We start from the raw sequence: 21,737 nt of genomic DNA, 5'->3' as shown, positions 1-21,737 counted from the left end.
GTCTATAGGCACATCGCAGTGCCCCTGTGTTCAATTTATTTGTCGTTTTACTTTAAAGATTACAGCAGTGTTATTCTTTATTTGAACAGTTAGACTTCGCGCTATGCAAGTGAACAGATGACTGCCCTTTGGTGTTTTTGTTCTTTTGAATGCAAACATTCTGTTGAAATCCACCTGCGCTAAGGACACGGTGGTCTACCCCTGAGACTGCGAATGGTGCAGGCTGGGGGTGAGTAGCGTGATCTCGACACTGCTAGTGATCGTGAGTTTGCGCAGCCCGATGGCAGATATGTTTTAATAAGTTATAAAATGGGAAGTGTGTAAGAAGAGTTGAGTAAATTCCGGAAGCGCTTTAAATTCAATATTGACTCTCAGGCGATCTGTCTCTCCGTGGTGGCTTCGACCGAACAAGGGAGTTCAGAAAAAAAGGGCGTGTTTAAAATTAATAAGTTCGAAACGAGAGTCGAAAACGGAAAAACAAGCGAGTAAATCGACAATGTGTCGCTGGCACTGCTGCCCTCATCACAGAGTAAACGCGACAGGCACCACCCCGGGCGCTCAGGCGACAATCAGTCGGCTGTGAAGGGATGGCCAGGTGATCGCAGGTGTCCCTCATGTCGGTACTGTCCAGGTGTCCACAGTGTAATGAAAGAAACAGCGATAACGAAATCTGCTGACTGGATGAAGACAACAATAAAGAAAATAGGTTCAGGACTGGAAATCGAAACTAAGCTAAGCTCTTGCGCGTAAAGCGAAACCGACGGAGGAGGAGGCGCCACCCATATCTGCTGTAGAAAGCAGTCAACTGTCAAAGTGAAAGTTGCAGCTTGTAGCTTTAGAACGACTGGGACCGAAGCGATCGTCTTGTCACAAAGCGCAAGTCAGCGGACTGTGCCGAATACGCGAGCTGCAGCGATCGTGGCTTGAAGCCTCGCGAAGATCTTGCCGGTAAGAGATGCGCCGGAAGCGAGGGAGGAAGGAATGGAGGAGAACTTTAAATGCCCTTTACCTTCCAATCTGGAAAGCCGCCTCTCTTCCTGAAAATGTAACAGCTCCGTTAGTACGAGTGGTCAGCTCGAGCCTTCCCTTCTATGGGCGAGTCGCTCTTCGTCCTGCTTTCCTCCTCCGTTATTCCAGAATGTCCACATCCTTTATCCCAGTAAATCAGCGACCACACACCGTGGACGCAAGAAACAACGCCGAAATCTTATCATTTTGGAAGCAAAGCGAGCAGCTGCCTGGCTTTTTTTTTTGTTGTTGTTGTTGTTTCCGCGTGCTGCGCTGCTACTCGAAGAGATGCTTTGTGTAAAGCCGAACGCAACAGTTAGGCTCACGGGGACATCGTACTGCTGCGATTGGTGGCGTTAATGCCTCACAGTACCCGAACCCAAGTGTGACCCTCCACTGGATTTCCCCGTACCCGATCATTAGCTGAAAGGCTGACTGACGAATCGAAGTCGCGCCTGAGATGAACGCGCTTCTACCTCGAGCCGTTTTGATCAAAGCAGAGCACGGCCATCAGACACCCTGATTTCCAGGAGCGTTCGCATTCAGCCCTCCCCAGCCCTGAATGGTCCAGCAGTACTGTACTCTGGAGCCGAACTTTCTACGTCTTGTAAAGTGTCTTGTGATGGCGCTATATAAAATAAAGTTTGATTGCTGGGATTGGCTTTAGCAGACCCTCGTGACCCTGTAGGTAGGATATAGCGGGCTGGATAATGGATGGATGGATGGATGATCTATTATTTAAACTACAGTTCCATCTTAATGTGAACATGTAAATGAACTCTCTGAACGACATGATTTAAGACGAAGATTTGGGATTGATTTCTCAATTTAAAATGAGTGCTTGCGCTTAATAAACATAATAATAATAATAATAATAATAATAATAATAATAATAATAGTGAGAAAAGCGCTATATAAATGCAAAGATTATTATTATTATTATTATTATTATAATACATAATATATTATTATTATTATTATTATTAATAATAATAATACATTTTATTTATATAGCGCCTTTTTAAGTAGCTGTCGGAAACACAATATGTAAAATATAGACTGGCTGACCGATTTCTTAATTAAACTTCAGTATTTGTTATTAATGAACTTGAGATTCAATTCATTCTCAGCAATGTAAATTCCTTCCTTTATTTCTTAACTAACAGTCAGTAGTTGCTGTTAAGGGGTTTAAAATTAAATTTGCTTGTTTAAGGACAATCCAAGGGTGATGAACCCATTTCTTATTAAATGTCAATGCAGATACAATTTAATGAGGGCACTGTATGTAAAATATATTTTTCAATTAAAAGTGATTATTTCTGGTAATGAATTTGGCATTCTTTTATGCTCACCAAAGGGTGCCGTATAAAGCATAGCATTTAGTAAGCAAGGTCAGTCATTGTCCAACCCGCTCACGGGGGTCTGCTGGAGCCAATCCCAGCCCACCACAGGGCACACACCCCCACTAGGGACAATTTAGGATCGCCAATGCACCTAACCTGCATGTCTTTGGACTGTCGGACACGGGGAGAACATGCACACTCCACAAACCCAGGTCTCCTTACTGCTACCCACTGTGCCACCGTGCCACCCATGTTAGCAATGTGTGATATAAAATCTAAAGTGACTTCTCGATTACTCACTTAAAGTGCTAATGACGATGACATTTGTCAGCCTTTCTTAATAGATATAAAATTTAATTAAATACTCAAATAATACCATATTAAAGCTAAATTGACTCATTTCTTTGTTTAACATCAGTTTAGATGAATTGATTTCTTGATTAAAATTCAGTATTACTCTTAGTGAATTAATTGGCCCTGTGAAGGGTGCTTTATAAAATAATGCTTGATGGACTGAAACTCAACACTTTGGAATACATTTATACCACTTACTGTCATTCACTTTCTGAAGGGCACTATATAAGATCTAAATTGATTTTTATCAGTTTTTTTTTAAATAAAATAAGCACATCTCTCAGTGATCTTGCTGTGTTATTACCCCTCTGAAGGGAGCTTCAAGAAAGTTGACATTTGATTAACCCTAAAAGGTGCTATAGAAAATAAAGATCGATAGGCTGAGTTCCTAAATAAAGTCAGTACTTTTAAATGAATACAGCATTTAATTAGCTGCCTAAATGATACTATATGATATAATACATGCAGAATTAATGAAGTGATTGTTTTAATTTCAAAGTCAGTACCGATTGATCAATTTGTCAATTAAAAGTCAGTATTGACTAAATAAAATTCCATATTGTGCCTAACGAACCTGGCATTTTATTAGCCCTAGGAAGGCTACTACTGTATATAAAATAAAGGTTAATAGATTGATTTCTTAGATAAAATCAGTACGTCTTAATGAACCTAACATTTAATTAGCAGCCTAAAAGGTATTATATAAAAGCTAAATTGATTAATTGATTTCTTGAATGAACGTCAATATTGAATTTGGCATTTAATTAGCTCTCTGAAGTGTGCTATACAAAATTAAGGTTGGTTCATTTATTTCTTGATTAAAAGGCAGTAATTCTTAATGAACATAACATTTAATTGATTTCCTGAATGGGATTGCTTTTAATTATTTTCTTAACTATAAATATCAGTACTCTTACTCTTAATGAATGTGGCACTTAATTAGCTCTCTGAAGGATGTTATAATAAATAGAGATTGACTGATTCAAACGTCTGTACCTCAAAATGAATATAATATATAGTTACCATAATGCATATTTAAATTGAAGCTAAATTGATTAATTAATTAAAAGTGACAATTATTAACACTCTTAAAGGAGTAATATTTAGTAAAGGTTTAGTAAAGGATTGATTTCCTCATTAAAAGTCAGTCATTTGCTGATTTGGCGGACACCTTTATCCAAGTCGGCTTACAACAATTATTCAATTGGAGCAGAGGCAGGTCACGTGACTTGCTCAGGGTCACACAGTGGTGTCAGTAGAGGGATTTGAACCTGCAGCCTCAGGGTGTGAAGGTCAAAGCCCTGCTCAAAACACCACCTGCCTGCCGTATGAAAATACTTTACATTTATATAGCGCTTTACTCAGTGCGCTTTACGAGCTCCACACAGGGAGGACCTGGCAAGTGAACCCGTGATCTCCTTATTGCACTACCATCATTTTCTAACCCTCTTAGGCTGGGTATGTACTTCATGCGATGTGATGCTTGCGCCTGTGGTCACCATTGCTACGCACGCGTTGTACTGTTTATACTTGGGCGTATACTTTATGTAAATCTGGAATATTCCATGATATCAACACAGTGAGAACAGGTTTGGCTTCACTGTGTTGTCAATCACCTGGAACGCCCATTAAATTCCAAGGACACCTTGCCACAATATCTCTGAAAATGATGGATGTTTAATGGTTACATCTATCAATCAGCAGCACTACCACTCCGCCACCGTGTCACCCCCACATGTGTGATTATTATCAGTATTCGTCTACACTAATAAAAGGCAAAGCCCTCACTCACTCACTCACTGACTCATCACTAATTCTCCAACTTCCCGTGTAAGTAGAAGGCTGAAATTTGGCAGGCTCATTCTTTACAGCTTACTTACAAAAGTTAAGCAGGTTTCATTTAGAAATTCTACATTTAATGGTCATAGCAGTCAACAACATCCGCCATGTTAAACTTTCTTATTTATGGCCCCGTCTTCACGAAATGTGGTAGGCGGCTTCCCTGCGCTAACTGAAACCAATGTACGTACTTATTTCGATGGTTTGACGCCACTGTCGGCCGCCATATTGAACTTTCCAACGATCTTTGTTACCTATGGGCCCATCTTCAAGAAATTTGGTACGTGGGTTCCCAACGCTAACTGAATCCTACTTACGTACATATATACGTCCAAAGCCTGCAGCTCGGTCACCGTGTGAGGCGGCGTTGGGTCCCCCATCCCAACGTCTCCCACGTTGTTGGCTGCGTGCCTATATAAGGCCGTCCGTCTTTCCAGTCTCTACATTCCCTTCCTTGCTTCGCCACGGGATTCACGTCTCCCTGCTGATAACTACAGCCTTTTTATTTAATCCACGGCTTGTCCACTGTTTTCTTGTTCGTTTATTACAATTATAGTTATTGTGTAGGTGTTTTAGAATTACTTTACATTGTTCAGGTACCCATTTCATTTATCATTCCAACCGTACCCACATTAACATGTCTATCGAGGTGATCACCATCGATCAAAGAACTGTCACTTACCGAGTGGTTTCCATGCCCGGAGATACCACCTACCTTTTCCATTCTCTTTGTTACATATTACACGGCCATATCAGGCTCACTCTTGATATCCGGAGGAACATTGTGTCTTATGTATTGAATGACTGGGACAGGTTCAAGATGTGGACTGATGACAGTACAGGAGATAATTATACTACACAGGAGCACTAGAAGAGTGAAATGCTTAAGCCCTTCACCTATGCATCTGCATGTGAGTTGATGGCTGCCGCTAAATTGTTCGGTTGTCGCTTTCAAGTGTACCGAAATGGCCAAATATTTTACACCTTTCGACAACTGCCAATGCCTCTTAAACATCTTAGATTGACAGGTGACGATTTCAGTAGTGGACACTTTGATGTTTATGAATGTTTAAACTCTCAAAAGCTGGATGTGAAGTTACTGATGAAACTGGTTGTGTGCCTTCAACGTTTGACAGATGCCGAATGTCTCTTCAACACAAGTCCTGCAAATACTGTCGTAATTGAAACAAACCATGAAACTCAAACCGATTATGACAGCAGCAATCCAAGCTGTGAGATTTGAGACAAGATTACTTTTCACATGGCCAACTGTACATTGTATGCTCAAGAGTAAGCTCAGCGCACAGCTTGGTCATATTACAACCGGAGGGCCGAACTGACAATGTGGTATACAAAGAGATCCTTAACAAATAATTATTGGTATATTAACCCTCAGTTTAAAAAGGTTTACTTTTCATCTTAATAAAAATTTATAGGGAGTACTTCACCGCTGCGAAGCGCGGGTATTTTGCTAGTTATTTAAATAAAGTTAACTGTTTATTTGTAAAATGTAACATGCATACTTTAATGCATTTCATTATGAAAGTGATATCAAGTATAAATCTAAGGATTCTAAATGTGCAGAGAGCTGGAATATCATAAATGTGATGTGTTCTGTGTGGCGATTGCTGCCTGTCGCTGCTGTCAGGTCAGGGGGAAGCCCCAAAAGCAGGTAGCAATTAACAACTGGGTTGGTTTTAAAATGACGTTTACGATGGTCACTTTAATGATAAAATAAACTATGGGATTAAAGTTGACATTTCAAGATTGAAATGTCCACTTTAACCACTAAATACACCTTTTCACCGTGTCCTTAATTTTTTTCTCTGTGGCTCAAAAACGCCGCCATACATTCTGATGCTGTTATGAAGGTGCAAAAAAAAAAAAAGACGACACAGAAGATGGTATGTGAGACTTTTAAAATGTATCGCGTCATTACAATGAAGAATATGTGATGTTTGAATATAAAAGTACCACAAATGCATTTGTATGTTGGCATTTTGCTTCACCACAGCAGACCATTCATCAAACATCGAAGCAAGCGTGTTGATCAGCAAAGTGGCTTTTTTTCACATGTAGAGAGTAAACAGAGACTCTGACGTCACGTTCCGACTTTTATTACACTGCACCCCCTGACTTTTTGCTGGAAACGCAACTTGCACGCGTATTTTCTGAGGACCTGCTCAGAGGATGCATCACATAAACACTGGGAATGCATGGCAGCCATGATGTGTATGCATACGCATTCTGAGCGTGAAGTATAAACCGGCTCTTAGACACATGTAGTAGATTCACTGGAGATTGTACATTTCCCCCGGTGTGTCTATTTGCTATAAGGAGATCACTTCATTTTAAAGGTTTGTGTTTGTTATGCCCTTTGAAATGTGCTGTCTTTCTCCTTTGTACTGTGTGTGGACACACCTGTCATGGCTCTCCATGTTGATAGTAGTATTCACGTCTTGTGTATTGTACTGATGTCCTGCCTCCAGAAAACATCAACAAATCTATTTCTTCTGAAGTCCTCCTTTGCCTGTTCTCCGTAGTCTTGACAACTGCATTAGGGAGATATTGATCAATCAGGTCAACCCGTTTAATAACAATTGACAAAATCAACAAAAATGGTGTGGAATGACACAATAACAGAACTTAAATTGCCCATGGTAAGGAATTTTTAGCAGATCAGGTCTAGTTTGGAACTCCTTCTCTCACGAGTGGGAGTCCAGAATGAGACGCCACCCTCATCGAGTGTCTCACTTTGATATTCCTCCAACGCCGCTGCAGCTAAAATCTTCCATGTGTGAGAAGAGAAAACTTAAGGGGACAGTCTCCAAAACATCCATGAGCTGAAGATGGCTATATCATCACCAGAGAAGACCTTCAGCAATTGCTGATGTCTATGAGACGCAGACTTCAAGCAGTCATTGCACGTAAAGGATATGCGACAAAGTCCTAAACATGACGGCTTTAATAGACCTGCCATTGCTGTGTCCAAACATTATGGTACCTTGAAAAAAAGTGTTGTCATTTCCACATGTTCTGACCAAAATGTATGTAAATCTCCTGAAATGAAAGTCTGCACTGTGCACTTCAATCAGGTATAAATTTTTTGATTTGTAATTTTAAACTGTGGAGCAGAAGGGGAAATTAAGACAGGAATTATCTGCTATTTGCTCAGGAACAATTTCTTATTACCTGGAATGTAAAGTCTGAGGGTGGTTTTAGATACCAAAGTCAAACCTTTATTACTGATCTAACATGACTACCTACAACACAAATCTCACCCTTCAGTTATTCAGAAGAGCACACTAGCATCATGTGACAGTTGCCGTATGCACCTCACCATCACTGATTGGCTACCAGTAGAGGCTTGGGGGTCATCCTACTTGCAGGGAATCCCGGGAAGACCCATCAATGGCAACTAAACAACTTTCTTCCATGTCAGTTTTAAGAATTTTGCCGGTTTGTGAAACATCATCATTTTGCTAAACAAAACTGTAAATTTCACAGCAAATTCAATTTTGCACTTCTTTCCATTTTGTCCATACTATCTATTGGGAACGTCTGAAAACTAACAAAGAAAAATTTAGTTTTGACCATTCTGTTTAGTCGTTGGCCCATCAAGACTGGAAGGTGAATAGCTCTGGTGTTCTTTGAAACTCCAGTCCCACATGATGTACTGTAGAATTTGTCTGCTTCTGATAAACCGTATAAGTTTACACTTATTTACACATCATTGACTATGCATCTGTCCAGTTATGAATGACGTCTAGATTCACCCAGTCATCTGTTAGCCACCTTATTTAGGAGTTATCTGAAAATTTCACCAGAATGTTGACAACACCTCAATTTAAACTGCTTATGTGAAATCATTCAGTAAGAATTATAGGTTAGCAGTATTAGACTTGCAATGTTTGGCTCCATGGAGACACGTTAAGTTACTTGACCGAAAGAAGCATTTTAGCTCTTAATCATAGCATAATAACTTCTATTGAAATATAAAGTGTGAGTCAGACTTTTAAAATAATTTATAATTATCTTCATGCGAATTGATTAAAGTCATCAGCTGTAGTCAGTAGTTTCGATTGAGCTAATGGACTCATGGCATGCGTGGAGTAGGGTGTGGAGTTTTTTGAAATGTTGCCTAAGGACGTAATTAATTGATTTTAAAGCTGCCCACTAACAGCAGTTCCGCCACCCTGACCTGGAATCTTTGTTCTTTGTTTTTAGCAGTTATTTCCGTGAAATGACTACATCATCATATGCGATAGTCTTGACTACCCAGGAGGCATTCAGTTGTGCCGTATTCAGTTGTGATTACACCCACTGCTCTGGATATGAACCTGCTAACGTGAGTTTGTTTTTTTTTTTTTTAATACAGTGGTTCAGTTTTACAGTTCGAGGTTGTAAAAATCTGAATCCCATCCTGATAAAATTTAGTTTCTGTCCTATTAGTAATGTCGTAGAAAAATCACAAAAACAGTTTAGTTCCCAGTTCTGGGTTAGGTGATTTTTGTGTGCCAGTCAGTATGTGTGTATGTTGCTTATAAAATCCTACACCCTTTGTCCAATCTGAATCAAATTCTGAATAGTTACTCTCTAGGACAGGGGTTCTTAATTTTGTTTTTTTTCTAGCAACGCAATTTTGCTTTTTGTATGTCTTCTGCATCATCTGTGGGATCCATCCCCCTTGAGGAACTGTTGCCGATCATTGCCCTTTCCCATTGGATAATCACCACTGTACAACATCTGGAAGGTGGAGAATCGCTGTGTAATAATATCCGGGGGGATTCTCCCCTTTGGATCTGACATCATCATCCTGAGGGAATTTTTTTCACTCTTGCAAACGGTGACCCCTCCATCCATCCATCTATTATCCAACCTGCTATATCCTAACTACAGGGTCAGTCATTGGGGTCTGCTGGAGCCAATCCCAGCCAACACAGGGCGCAAGGCAGGAAACAAACCCTGGGCAGGGCGCCAGCCCACCACCGAAGCAGTGACCCATCGCATGGCATTCCATAAACCATTTGCGACATTTCACATTCAGTACTGCTGTAATTCATGACATAGTTCACGACAAACGCTACTCTAGGACCATACACACAAAGCAGGCTACCATAAAACACAGACACCAATGATTTCATCCCCTTGACGAGTAAAAAATGTAGGTACTGTTTCTTTATTAACCAGTTTTAACCAAACTTGGTACCTGTGGGATCACTGAAATGGGTCACATTTTTGTTTCTATTGTTTAAAAAAGCTTTTCTTGTCTGTTGTATGTATAAACATTCTAAAGATAATTGCACGGCCATTTTATCGTAGTAGCATCGACAGCTCTTTTTCCGAGCACACCAGATTGGCTGCTGTTTTCCGACATCAGCGGCTGAGGTTTTCACTCAGGGGTGCTTCCTCCCCAAGAACAGTTGCCTTACTGGGATTTTGACTCTTTTTTAGCAGATTACTTTTGCATATCTGGAGTACTCTCTTCTGATTTTACAGCCATTGGGAGAAACATTTTGATCTTCTACTGTCTCTGTCGACCTCTGCACACACTCCAAATCTGCACTCATCTCAGACAATGAGAAGCCATTTGTGGCCAGGGAATGCCAGACTCTTTATTAAGTTTTGGGGGAGGCCTGATGAACTACAGCAGACATCTTAGAAACTACTGGACTTAGGATATAGACACGGCCACGAAAATCGAAAGTCGAGGAAGACGAAGCATGGCCACTATGGCAGTCACTATGAGCTTGAAAGTGCTCACGCATACAGTATTAGATAGATAGATAGATACTTTATTCATCCCAAGGGGAAATTCACATACTCCAGGCGCAGCATACTGATACAAAAACAATATTAAATTAAAGAGTAATAAAAATGCAGGTAAAAACAGACAATAACTTTGAGTAATGTTAGCATTTACTCCCCTGGGTAGAATTGAAGAGTCGCATAGTGTAGGGGAGGAACGATCTCCTCAGTCTGTCAGTGGAGCAGGATGGTGAGAGCAGTCTGTCAGATTATTGTTCTTTTTCCCACTTGTTGGTCATTAAGCCATAACTGCAAACTTTGAATGCCTGGTTACGAATTTGGTGCTTTTTCTTACCGTGTCTCTTCTCCCATTCCTTATCATTAATAAGCCCCTCTGGCCTTCTACAGACAGAACAAATTCTGTATTTAAAACATACTGAAATTACTCAAAACCGAGCAATCTCACATTAAATATAAAAAACTGTTTTTCTGAAACTATTAACATACTAGTTTAAGAAACTTAACAAACTTAATTTCTTCCCAAAAAGTGTACAGCCTTTGTTCAGTTTTGATACTTTTGCTCTGTATTGCCTTTCAGCAGCACTGCTTCCATCACTAAAATTAAACTTTTTCATGAGAAATGGGGTAAACACAGTCCGTTGCTGGCTCACAGCGTGCAGGTTTTCCCGATGATGTGTCACATCCAAACTTTGTGAAAAGGACTAATTTCTCCTTCAGATATGTTTCTGGTCCCTGCCCACATATGTGAGAAGACGATAGATAACCAATGCCATCTGTCACTAATCACTTTCTGCGTTTTACCCACAATCCAGATTTTTACCATTTTCTGACACTACTCCATTGATTAAACTCAACATTGGGCAACAGATTCCGATTAAAGAGTGTCTCCCTAAACTTTGCCAATTAGTTTTCGTGTACTCAACCCGTCTCTTGCGTCTGATTTTCCTCCACCATCCTGAAAGTGGGCCTAATAATAATGATTTTAATATTACTGAAAAAACCATCATGTTGAGTTTTCCGTGACCATACTCATGTTTCTATTTTACCATTTCTACTTTAGATTCAAGAGCACTGTGGTTATTCTTGTCTCCATTATCACTTTGCATCCGCTGATCTACAAGATTCCATCCTGTCTAATTTTAGAAAGCAGGTCGGTTCAAGTCCTAAGTGTGCTCCACTTGGCATCTTGGTTCTTTTCTGTAACTGAGTTTAGTATGGTGAACCATGCCACGTTCCTTCACTGGCTGGTGAAAAGTGCGTGATGAACAGGCTCTGGCTCCTCCAAAATTCACCTCACATTTAGCACTGACTCAACAGATTCTCTCCCTAAAAGACCTCAATAGATGTCAATACCGGGTTTACTCCAGAAACTCCTTTAGGAATTGTCTTTGACTTCTTTCCTTTGCTTCACTTTTGGACCTGCCACACATTTCTTTATCACTAGAAGAACTTAACTGTGCCATGATTACTTGTTTTCTATTGTACAGGTTGTTAGGTTGTTTAGGATTTTGTGTTCATAAGAATTACTTTTTGAACGCTCTGAAATCATATCGGTCAGTATGACAAAACTCCTACATGTGCGCCATTCAACTGGTTTTGATGTCTAGTTGTGCAAGACTTTCATTTTTTAGTCCATTGTCGGACCATATTTTATGTAGGAAATTACACCCGTATGTTAAAGAATAAACCAATAGGTGTGTTGAGCAGAAATGATCAGAAGGTAAAAAATACTTTACCTGCACTGGCAGTTTATATATGTGGCATGGAGGAAAAGTTTAAAAACTTTCCAAATATGTCAATTTTTCAAGTCCAGACAGTTGTTGAGTATTAATCTGTGCCTTCCAATGCATGGGATCTGGAAATAATTGTTTTATCATATATTCCCTTCTTATTGTAAAGATGCATTTTCTTTTCACTATTTTGACTTCTCACATAAATATAGAAGTACATAAAAAAAACAACAATGTGGCACAAAAAAAATTACTGTGATTTGGTCTTTCGAGAGGAAACATATGGTCGTGAAAGAATGTTGCGCAGATTGACTAAGCGCTGATCCATCATTTTCTTTTAAAATGGCGGAGTCTCATAACATCGATGTGTGTTTTTGTTCAAGAATAACATGTATAAACTGTTTTACGTATCAATACTCACAACTGTCTTTCCTTGAAAAGTGGAATGGATTTTGTAAATGTTAAGCTTTTCGGAGCATAAAATGTAAAGTGAGAGTGTAGGCCAGGTATTTTTTTGAAATTTATAGAAAGCACTTAGCTATTAAACACAGCTTTACATTGCAAATGCATACTGTATACACCATTAGTTTATATTATCAAAAATCATTAATAAAATGTAAAATATACAATAAATTAGAAATAATTACATAAAAGACTGATTGTGCCACACTCTGCAGAGTCTTGCAGTCCTGCCGTTCCCAAACCAGGCAGTAATACATCCTGTCAGGTTACTTTCAATGGTGGATGTGTAGAAAGGTGTTGGGAGCATGCACTGATTACTGTGCGCTGCCGCACCCACCATACGATGAACCACATGGATTGGAACCCGAGTGCAGCCGTGCAGCGGGTGACACTTCAGCACCCCACTAGAACAGTGTGAGATTTTTATGGTGGCTGGAATGCCAATCCTGCCATCAACCCCCAGGTTTTCCCTGTAAATTAGAGGACCTTCTTGTTAACGTCATACATAGGACAAAGCAATTGCAGGTCAATGCTCAGGGGCCGAACGGAGTAGAGTCACTTCTGATGTTGACGGGATTTGAACTGACAACCTTCCGATTGGTGGGGCAGATCCCTAGCTTTAGAGCTACAAGTTGTTTAATAATTTGGGAGGGCAGTCTGAAGCTCCTGAGGTGTCTAAACTGGTAAAGGCGTTGTTGTGCCTTCTTTAGCAAGGTGTCGGTATGTTTGGACCAGATAAGGTCCTCTGTGATGTGGACACCAAGGTATTTGTTACTGTCCACCATTAATACAGGGGGGTTGTAAGTGCCTCTGCTGCCTCTGCTTTGTCTTGCTGACATTCAGGAGTAGGCTGTTGTCCTGACACCATTGTGACAGACTCTGCATTTCATCCAAGTAACCTGCTCGTTGTTGTTAAAACACAGGCCTACCACAGTTGTGTCATCAGTAATCTGGACGTTTATGTTAGAGTACATACAGCTGTGTTGTCATATGTGAAGAGGGAATACAGCGGTGGACTCAGAACTCAGTCATTCATTTATTCATTCAGGCCATTCTTTGTTTAAAATATGCAAAAACAGAGAATATAAGGAAGGGGCAAATATTTAGATAATCAGCTATTGATAGTCCTTGGGCTCCAGTGGAATTAGTATTTTATTATTTTCTTTCTGTTTAAATGTTCCATATTACTTATTAGTTTTGATTGTATGCACCGACTGTTGGAATGAAAAACCCCATTGCATTATATTCATACATTCAGCAAGTGCAGAAATGAGGTTTTTGTTATGTATCAAATGTGTTCAAGTGAGACTCAAATAAGTCCAGTTGATATGTGCAGGGACGGTGCGAATTAGGCATTCACCTAGGGTGCAGATCATTGGGGGGGCATGGAAACCCAGCTGCACCTGTTAGCTACCATACAGTTGGTTGGCACACTAATAAGCTTGGCCTAGGGTGCAAAATAATCTGACACCGGCACTGGGTATGTGTTTCATCAGAGCCTCTTCACTAACACTTTTTACTTAGGTGAAGACAAGAAAAAGATCAAATAAGCGATGACAGTAATATTGAATGGTTCTCAAACTTTTCTCACGTTTTGTGAGTGGAAGTCAAACTTAACTCCTTTGCAATCCCCAATTCTAAGGTGTGCTGCACTAAGTATTATCACCTGTCATGGACAACTGATCTTCACCACACCCATTTATTATCTGTCTATCGGCCTATGATGCGTTAATTGGGTGTTCTACATTTACCTCAAATGAGTGAGTTTGGGGGTCTGTGTGAGTGGTCATGAAATGGGATCGATGTGACCAGTTAATTGTGACTGAGAAACAGATAGTCATGTTTTGAAAATGTATGGACCAATGGAGTATTGTTTTGTATTTCATTTTGGTGTTTTAGCCCTGCTATTTTAACATTCATCTACAGCTTCAAGGAAGCTCACTTCCAAGTAATGACAGTGAAAACCAACTTTTTCAGATTCCTGGACGCATTAACTGGAAAGGTGTGTTTCCTCATAGTATTTTTGGCTGGCTCTGTCCCTGCGGTTTCCTTTGTTTTTCTAAAAGTAAGCAGAACCTTTTCCAAAAATACACACATGCTATTGTTACAATCTTCTCTGCTCTTCATTTATTTCATGTGGTTTTGTCTGTGCAGTAACTGGGTGGACTGGATCACCTGTGATATGCACCTAGCAGCTTCTTAATTGGGGGAAATTACCTGTAAGCACTAACCTGTCTCCCTGTCCGTATTGTGCCCAGCATATACAACCCTTGGGACCCCTAATGGCAGCCTACACCCCGACTGGGATGATCTTTCATTTTCACTCCTTTACTTCAACACCTTTAACCACCAATAAGGGACTTAAAGAGTCCTTCGAGCTATTAATGGACTTCAGCTAGACAAGGAATGATGAATCAAACACTCTGCAACTTTAGAAATCAATATTCGGACAGGGACATGGAGTTTAAGCTTTTACTTAAAAATCATTTTTATCTACATAGTAAGCATTACAAAGAGTTATAAAACCTCGGTGGGCTCATGCAGTGTTTATGCAGCCCCACATGGTAGTTGTTTAACTCGTTGAAAGCTGAATATTTTTTCCAAAAAAACTCTTTCTGAAAAGCACACATAGCAATTGGTTTCACACATAAGTCAACATAAAACATCTGTTGCTACGTGCTGTGGCTGCTGTTGATGTATGTTTGGCATCTTTGGCGGCAGTGGCTGCATGGGGGCACATCGATGGTCAGCAGGAATGCATGGTGGGCCAGCTGCCTGTCTGTCTTCGCACAGCAGGTGGGTGGTGGTGGCGGTCGCAGTGTGACACAATCTGTTTTGTACCTCTTGGCATCATAAGTGGTGATCCTACCAGGCAAACGCTTCTGCAGGTGCATCAGCTACAAAAAGTGTTCAGCACTACAATCAGCTGAGGACCAATCAGATGATCCCGGTACCTCACTTTCACTTTTTGATATCCATCTCCAGATCACTTGCATCATACTCGGAGTCCAACAAGTCAGAGTCCTATTCAACGAAATTACGTAAAACGTCCATGGAGTATTTTGCTTTGCACATTCGCTTTGGTCTCTCGCCAGATGCAAGTACCATTTTAGAGGTTGTTTGCTCTTTGCTATTCATGCATGCTTAGGGAATCGAGGTTAAATCAACTAACCTATATAACTTTCCTTCTAGAAAAGAAAGTCAAACTAAAATGTAAGGGTGAGTTTTGTTGCAGTTTACATCTGATTACCATTCTCTACTCTTGAATTATGACAAAGTCGACATCAGCTCTGAAAATTTATAAAATCATGTTTTTGCTTTGTCATTCTGACCTATTGAGTGTTGGGTGATGAGGGGAAGAAAAATAATTTACATAATTTTAGCACAAGGTTGCAACATAATAATATATGAAAAAAATGAAAGGGTCTGCATACTTTCGGAAGGCAGTGTATGTATATAATGGCATCTTCCTAACTTTCAGAGTTAACAGTGATGATGACAGAATAATAGCAGCCAACCTAAATAAACAAGCGCCTAGCACAGACATGAACTTGTAATAAGCCAGATGCATTGCTGGTTTTAAATATTTGTATTCACTAAATGACAGAGGCCTGTTTTTCAGTGTGGAAGAAGACAGTCAGCAAACAGGTGAGCTCAGCCTTCCATAGGCCCACAAACTCACTGATAATAACGTCCTCATTCTCTTTCATGTCCAGTGCAACAAACTGTTGTCTCTACATTTCCATCACTTCCTGTGATGGTCCAGGTCGGCTCCATGGTTGATCCTATGGTCGTCGATAATGAAACCCAGGATGACCTGGGCAAATGGAGACACACACACAGGTCCTCTAGTTAAATTGTAATCGTTCATTGCTGTGTGCATCGCTTTGGAGGTTTGTGCAGTGTTGTGTTATGGAAGTCTAATTACTGTGTGATCCAAAACTCTCAATACTCACAATAAAACCTTATACTACTTGTGATTATAGTCTTCTAAAGTTCTCTCGATTATCCGATCTTTTGTTACGGTTGCACGACTTTTTGCCTTGCATTTTGTTTTGTTGCTGGTCCAATTGTCAGCCAGAGGAGGTGTAGAGTGCTTCAAGTGCTTTTACAGCAATCAAAATGTTCAAAAAGTGCAGCGCCTCAGTTCTTCAGATATAAATAAATGAATACTCCATAAAATGATGGTGAACAATGGAGGTTAAGAGTCCAAATCTACTCTCTATATATAAAATCCTAAGCCTAAAAGTGCAATGATTTTGTGCAACGATTTTATGTCATGTTTTTATGTCACATTTTTTGTCACCCTTTAAATCGGCCTAATTTTAAAACCTACATACTGTATATATGTTTGGTATCATTCTTTTCACAGTTTATTGAACTTTAATGTGATATTAGATTTTCTGTCACGTTTTTATGTCACATTTTTGTCACACGTTAAATTGGCCTAATTTTAAAACCTACATATATATGTTTGGTATCATTCTTTTTAGAGTTTATTCGAATTTTAATGTATGTTAGATTTTCAGATTCTTATTCCATTTTTAATTATAAACTAAAAAAATATCGAGAACTCACGTCCCGTGAGACGAGACTTTGTGTCAAAAGACTTTACCAGGCCGGGGCGGGAAATAAAAGGCAAAGAGTAGGACAACTGCTGTACAGGTTTTTAAATGATCACAGTGCCGTGTGAGATGCAGATTACGTAGCATGGCAGCAACAGCAAGCCAGCAGCTGATCGAGCAAAGAGATGGTAAAAAAAACTGTATTTATTTCCCATTGTATCACATTTTAAGAGGGGGTTTCAGAGGAGCGATCCTTGGGGTGCGTTCAGCCCCTTTCTTCAAAATGTGAGCATCAGAGACACGAAGTGGCTGGTGCGTAGTGCAAGCCGGGGAGTTTAACAAGCGAAGTGAGCAGGGGGCGAACCCCCTAGTAAATCCATAAAAATGAGGTTAAAACTCCAGGCAGGTCATATTCAATAACAATCAAATTCCTGAATTCAGCTCTCTCAATATCCTCTGCTTGTCCCATGAGGGCCTTGCAGCACAAGGAGACTCCCTTCAACCATCAAAAACCTGCTTCGGTCTCTCGCTGCCATTCCCTGACCTTACACAGGGGACCCCATGAGCACTGCTGCTACTCCTGCTTCTATTCACTGGCAGCTACTCCAAGGGCATGGATCCAGAGGACCTTCCAGAACAGGAGTGATCCTCTTCAGTCCCATCGAGTACTTGGCCACACCCTTCTCTCTTTGGGACTCACATCCGACCACCTGCCTCTATTCCACAACAACAAGTCCTCACCCAATCCTGCCTCTCGATCTCCTTCCCTTTCCTTTCACCTCCATACTCTCTCATTTTCCTATTGTCTCCTCTCCCCCCATTTCCTGTGCAGGCTCCCTTTTATGCATCGATCGGGTGCAAGTGCTGCAGTCACCTGCTCCGAGGTTTTAAATGAAGCACTTGACCAATCCACTCACATTTGAGTGTGAATGCTTGATCAGCCAAGGACCCCAATCAACCTCGGAGTTGCACGTGAACCTTACTACATGCATCTGCACCTGCCTGAAGCCTGCACGCTCCTGAGCTTCCTTCCATTTATTTATTTAAAACACACAGCGCCATGATCCCCTCTCATCACACCGCTACACACACATTATTGACCATTCAAGCATGAAAAGTGAGTCCGGCACCAGGTTCTTGGACCAAATGCTACAAATGTGGCCGTCCAGTATGTGTTTATTCTTAGATTCTAACAATAGCATGCATGTATTTTTAGAAAAGGTAGCAGTGTTATTTTATCAGAAAGACTGTAGTGACAGCGCCTCTCAAAAATATTATAAGGAAACTCACCATTCCAGTTAATTCTTCCTGGAATTTGAGAAAGCTCATCTTCCTTGTCAGCAATTGGAAGTGAGCTTCCTTGAAGCTGAGGATTAACTTGAGAAAAAAGAACTAACATATTTAAATAAAATAATAAAAAAAAAAAACCTCAATTGCTCCATACATTCTCAAAGCCTGGCTATCTGATTCTCAGTCACAGGTCACATTGACCCCATTTCATGACCACTGACACAGACCCCCCAAACTCACTCATTTAGGACAAATTTAAGCACCCAATGAATGCATCACAGACTGACAATAAATGTGTGTGGTGAAGACCAATTGTCCATATCAGGTTACGAAGGAGCAAACCTTTCCTGTGAATTTATTGTTTATCATTTATTGTGTCATAATTGCTTAACTGCAGCAGAATGACACGGACAAGGAATGTGATAAATGAGAGAAGGCTATTCAGTCAAAGCTTATTTATTGTAATTATCTAATGGCTGTTATAATACAAAACACTTTCCAAATGTTTATTCCTTTACTTCTGTCACTGCTTATGGAGGGTTACGTCATCATGGTGTCAGTTACCTCCTAACACATATCTTTCATAAAGCCAAGTTTTTGCTCTCGTTTCTCCACATCACCATCTCATTATCTTCTGCATGACGCCATTTTGAGATCCACTAGTTACATTGCAATCGTCCATTGCTGCACGTGTGGCTTTGGAGGTTTGTGCATTGTTGTGTCATAGAAGTGACAATATAATACCTGTTATCTAATTACTGTGCGATCCAAGACTTTCAATAGCCTCAGTAAAACCTTACACTACATGTGATTACTGTCTTCTAAAGTTCTTTTGTTACAGTTGCACGACTTTGATTTTTGCCTTGCATTTTGTTTTAGTGCCGGTTTAATTGACCTCCCGGTAATCGAGCCCTGCTTACCTTCTCTGACTATGTTCATCTCCTGGTCCTGTCTTATTTACTTCAGCCCTTACAGTTTGCCAGTTTCTCGACTCGTCTTAGTTGACCCAATATCTAATTCACACATGTTTTTGAAAGCTGCCAGAGTTTCTGCTTCCACTACATGACTTGGTGGTTTGCTCCAGATTCTCACAACTCTGCTCACTGGCTCCAGTTGTACATTCAGCCCCCTTAAGTCAGTGGTTCTCAAACTTTCGTATTTTGCGCAACCCCCCCCCCCCACTTTACTACCTGGAATAATTTTGCACCCCCTGTATAATATAAAATAGATGAGAACCCATGATACAACTAACAAATGTATGATACTCGTGCGGTGTCGCGGTATCCTATCATTTTTACTTTGATAAGATTTGCATATGTTCGGCTAACTTCGATAAAACATTTCCAATGTATTTTTTTAAGTGCTTTAATAACTGTTAAAATGTCTTGTGAGGTTTTTGGTAGTAATTCTAATCGCAAGAACAAAGAATAAATTACTTATTCATATTTAATTATTTTTTGTGTAAAGAAACGTTTAAATATGTTTTCATTTTTAAAAATCTCGTAAACGAGGACAACGATGAAGTCAATCTGTGTGAGACAAACGTATTTTCGTTCGGCAAATATATTACCTCTGTTAGTTGTATCATGAAAATAACTCAATACACAGTAAATAATTTAACACAATTTGACAATATTGGCTACGCTAACTGTTACCTGAATGTTTGCGACAGATACCGATACATCTCGAACTTTCTGGATTGAAAATACGCGACTATAAAAGCAGCAGCAGTGGCACCGCTCGTCATAGAAACAAACTTCAAATAGAAAAGGAGCTCAGAGTGTCTATCTCGAATATCAAACCAAATCTGGACGTTCTTTAAAGCAGGCAAATATTAGTCATTAGATCTATTCCTTAGAAATGTTTTATTTTAATTTTAGTTATAATGCATTTATTGTGATTATATGCTTGCAAATTTTAATTTGAAATAAAAATGTGAAAAATGAAAAAAATTAATTTTGATGTCTTGTTCATTTATTCGACGCCCCCCCTTGTACAGCTTCAGCCGCTCCACAGTTTGAGAACCGCTGGCTTAAGTAATCATGTGTTCTGTTCAAAGCAGGGCTGTGGAGTCGGTAGATAATTCCTTCGACTCCGACTCCTTAGTCTCTGGTACTTCTGACTCCAACTCCCCAACTCCGACTCCTCTGTATTTAATATGCTAATGTATTTTCCATGTTGATTGAAGGAAGGCAACATACACGTAATTTAACCACAGAACTACTGGCTAGGAAGCTGACTCTCTACCGTATTGGCCAGTTTAAACAAAAGACAAGAACCCCTGAACACACATCAGGGGCCTCATGTATAACGCCGTGCGTAGAACTCGCACTATAACATGGCGTAAGCACAAAAGCTGAAATGTGCTTACGCACAGAAAAATCCAGATGCAGGAATCTGTGCGTACTCCAACTTCCACGTTCTTCCGCTACATAAATCCCGATCAGCGTGAAAACTAACACTCGTGCACGCGCATTATGTAGCGCCCCAAATCCTCCCAGAATTACGCCTAATTGAATATGCAAATCAATATAAATCGCCCTTAAGCGCAGCCTTCTGTAAAAAGACAATGGGAAAAGCACGGGGAAACTATAAGAATACCAAGTGGAGGCAAAGGAAAAACATACTATTTGTTCAAATAAACTGTGGTATAATCAACAAAAGGAAGTTGATCGAGTGGCATAGCGTGTTGGAGAAACATGAAAGCTCACATCCACAAAATCGCACAGTGCCGGAAATAAAAAAGAAGTCACATATCAAAGTCGCTGTGGAAAGCCGAGTTGTAAGCCCACTGTCTGAGTGTCATATGAAAGCTTATTAGGGTACAGAGAAAAAAGCACACGGTGGGGAAAAAGCACGAAATGTCCACTTCAATCTCGACATTTCCACTTTAATCACGTAGTTTATTTTGTCATTAAAGTAGAACATCATAAAATTCATCTTAAAATTGTTTAATTAACCAGTTTCTAAAATCACATCGTAATTAAAGTAGCACGTTAAATGCTTTGTTTTGTATTTGATTTTCTATGTGCTCTATGTGTGTGAATCACTACTTGCTTCTTAAACCGCTCTCTTCCTCCAACTGGACACAGAGTCCATTACATTCGTGATATTACAGCTCTCTGAATAACTAAAATACTGAGATGTATACGTGATGTCATTTTCATGATGATAGGAGTTAAAGCACGTTATTAAACATGTGTTTCACTTCGATGAAATAATTTATTGCAGCAGTACTCAGGGGGCTCTAAGCTTGTGGTGGCACTGGGCAGAGGAAGAATCGGTGGCTCCTTCGCCCGCCAATGTCATGCACGGTGGATGGCCACATATGTTGCAGACACTAGCCGCCTCGTGCTCATGACACAAGCATTTAACTT

At 40.1% G+C, this 21,737-nt stretch overlaps 1 protein-coding gene across 3 annotated transcripts in view; it reads left to right on the top strand.

Annotated features, from left to right (window-relative positions):
• Positions 1–374: 374 nt before the first annotated feature.
• The window catches only part of helz2a (helicase with zinc finger 2a), a 120,447-nt gene continuing 99,084 nt past the window's right edge, over positions 375–21,737 (top strand). Inside the window, exons 1-2 of one of the 3 annotated variants that reach the window (XM_039776602.1) lie at positions 375–948; positions 8,775–8,892. The gene's annotated coding sequence lies outside the window, so the exon portion shown is untranslated. Of the gene's footprint in view, positions 949–8,771; positions 8,893–21,737 lie in introns of all 3 variants that reach the window. The other 2 variants (XM_039776601.1, XM_039776603.1) reach the window with 2 other exon arrangements.

The sequence above is a fragment of the Polypterus senegalus genome, chromosome 14 (genome assembly GCF_016835505.1).
Source record: "Polypterus senegalus isolate Bchr_013 chromosome 14, ASM1683550v1, whole genome shotgun sequence".
In the NCBI taxonomy this organism is placed as follows: Eukaryota; Metazoa; Chordata; class Cladistia; order Polypteriformes; family Polypteridae; genus Polypterus; species Polypterus senegalus.
This window is presented reverse-complemented; position numbering and strand designations above follow the sequence as displayed.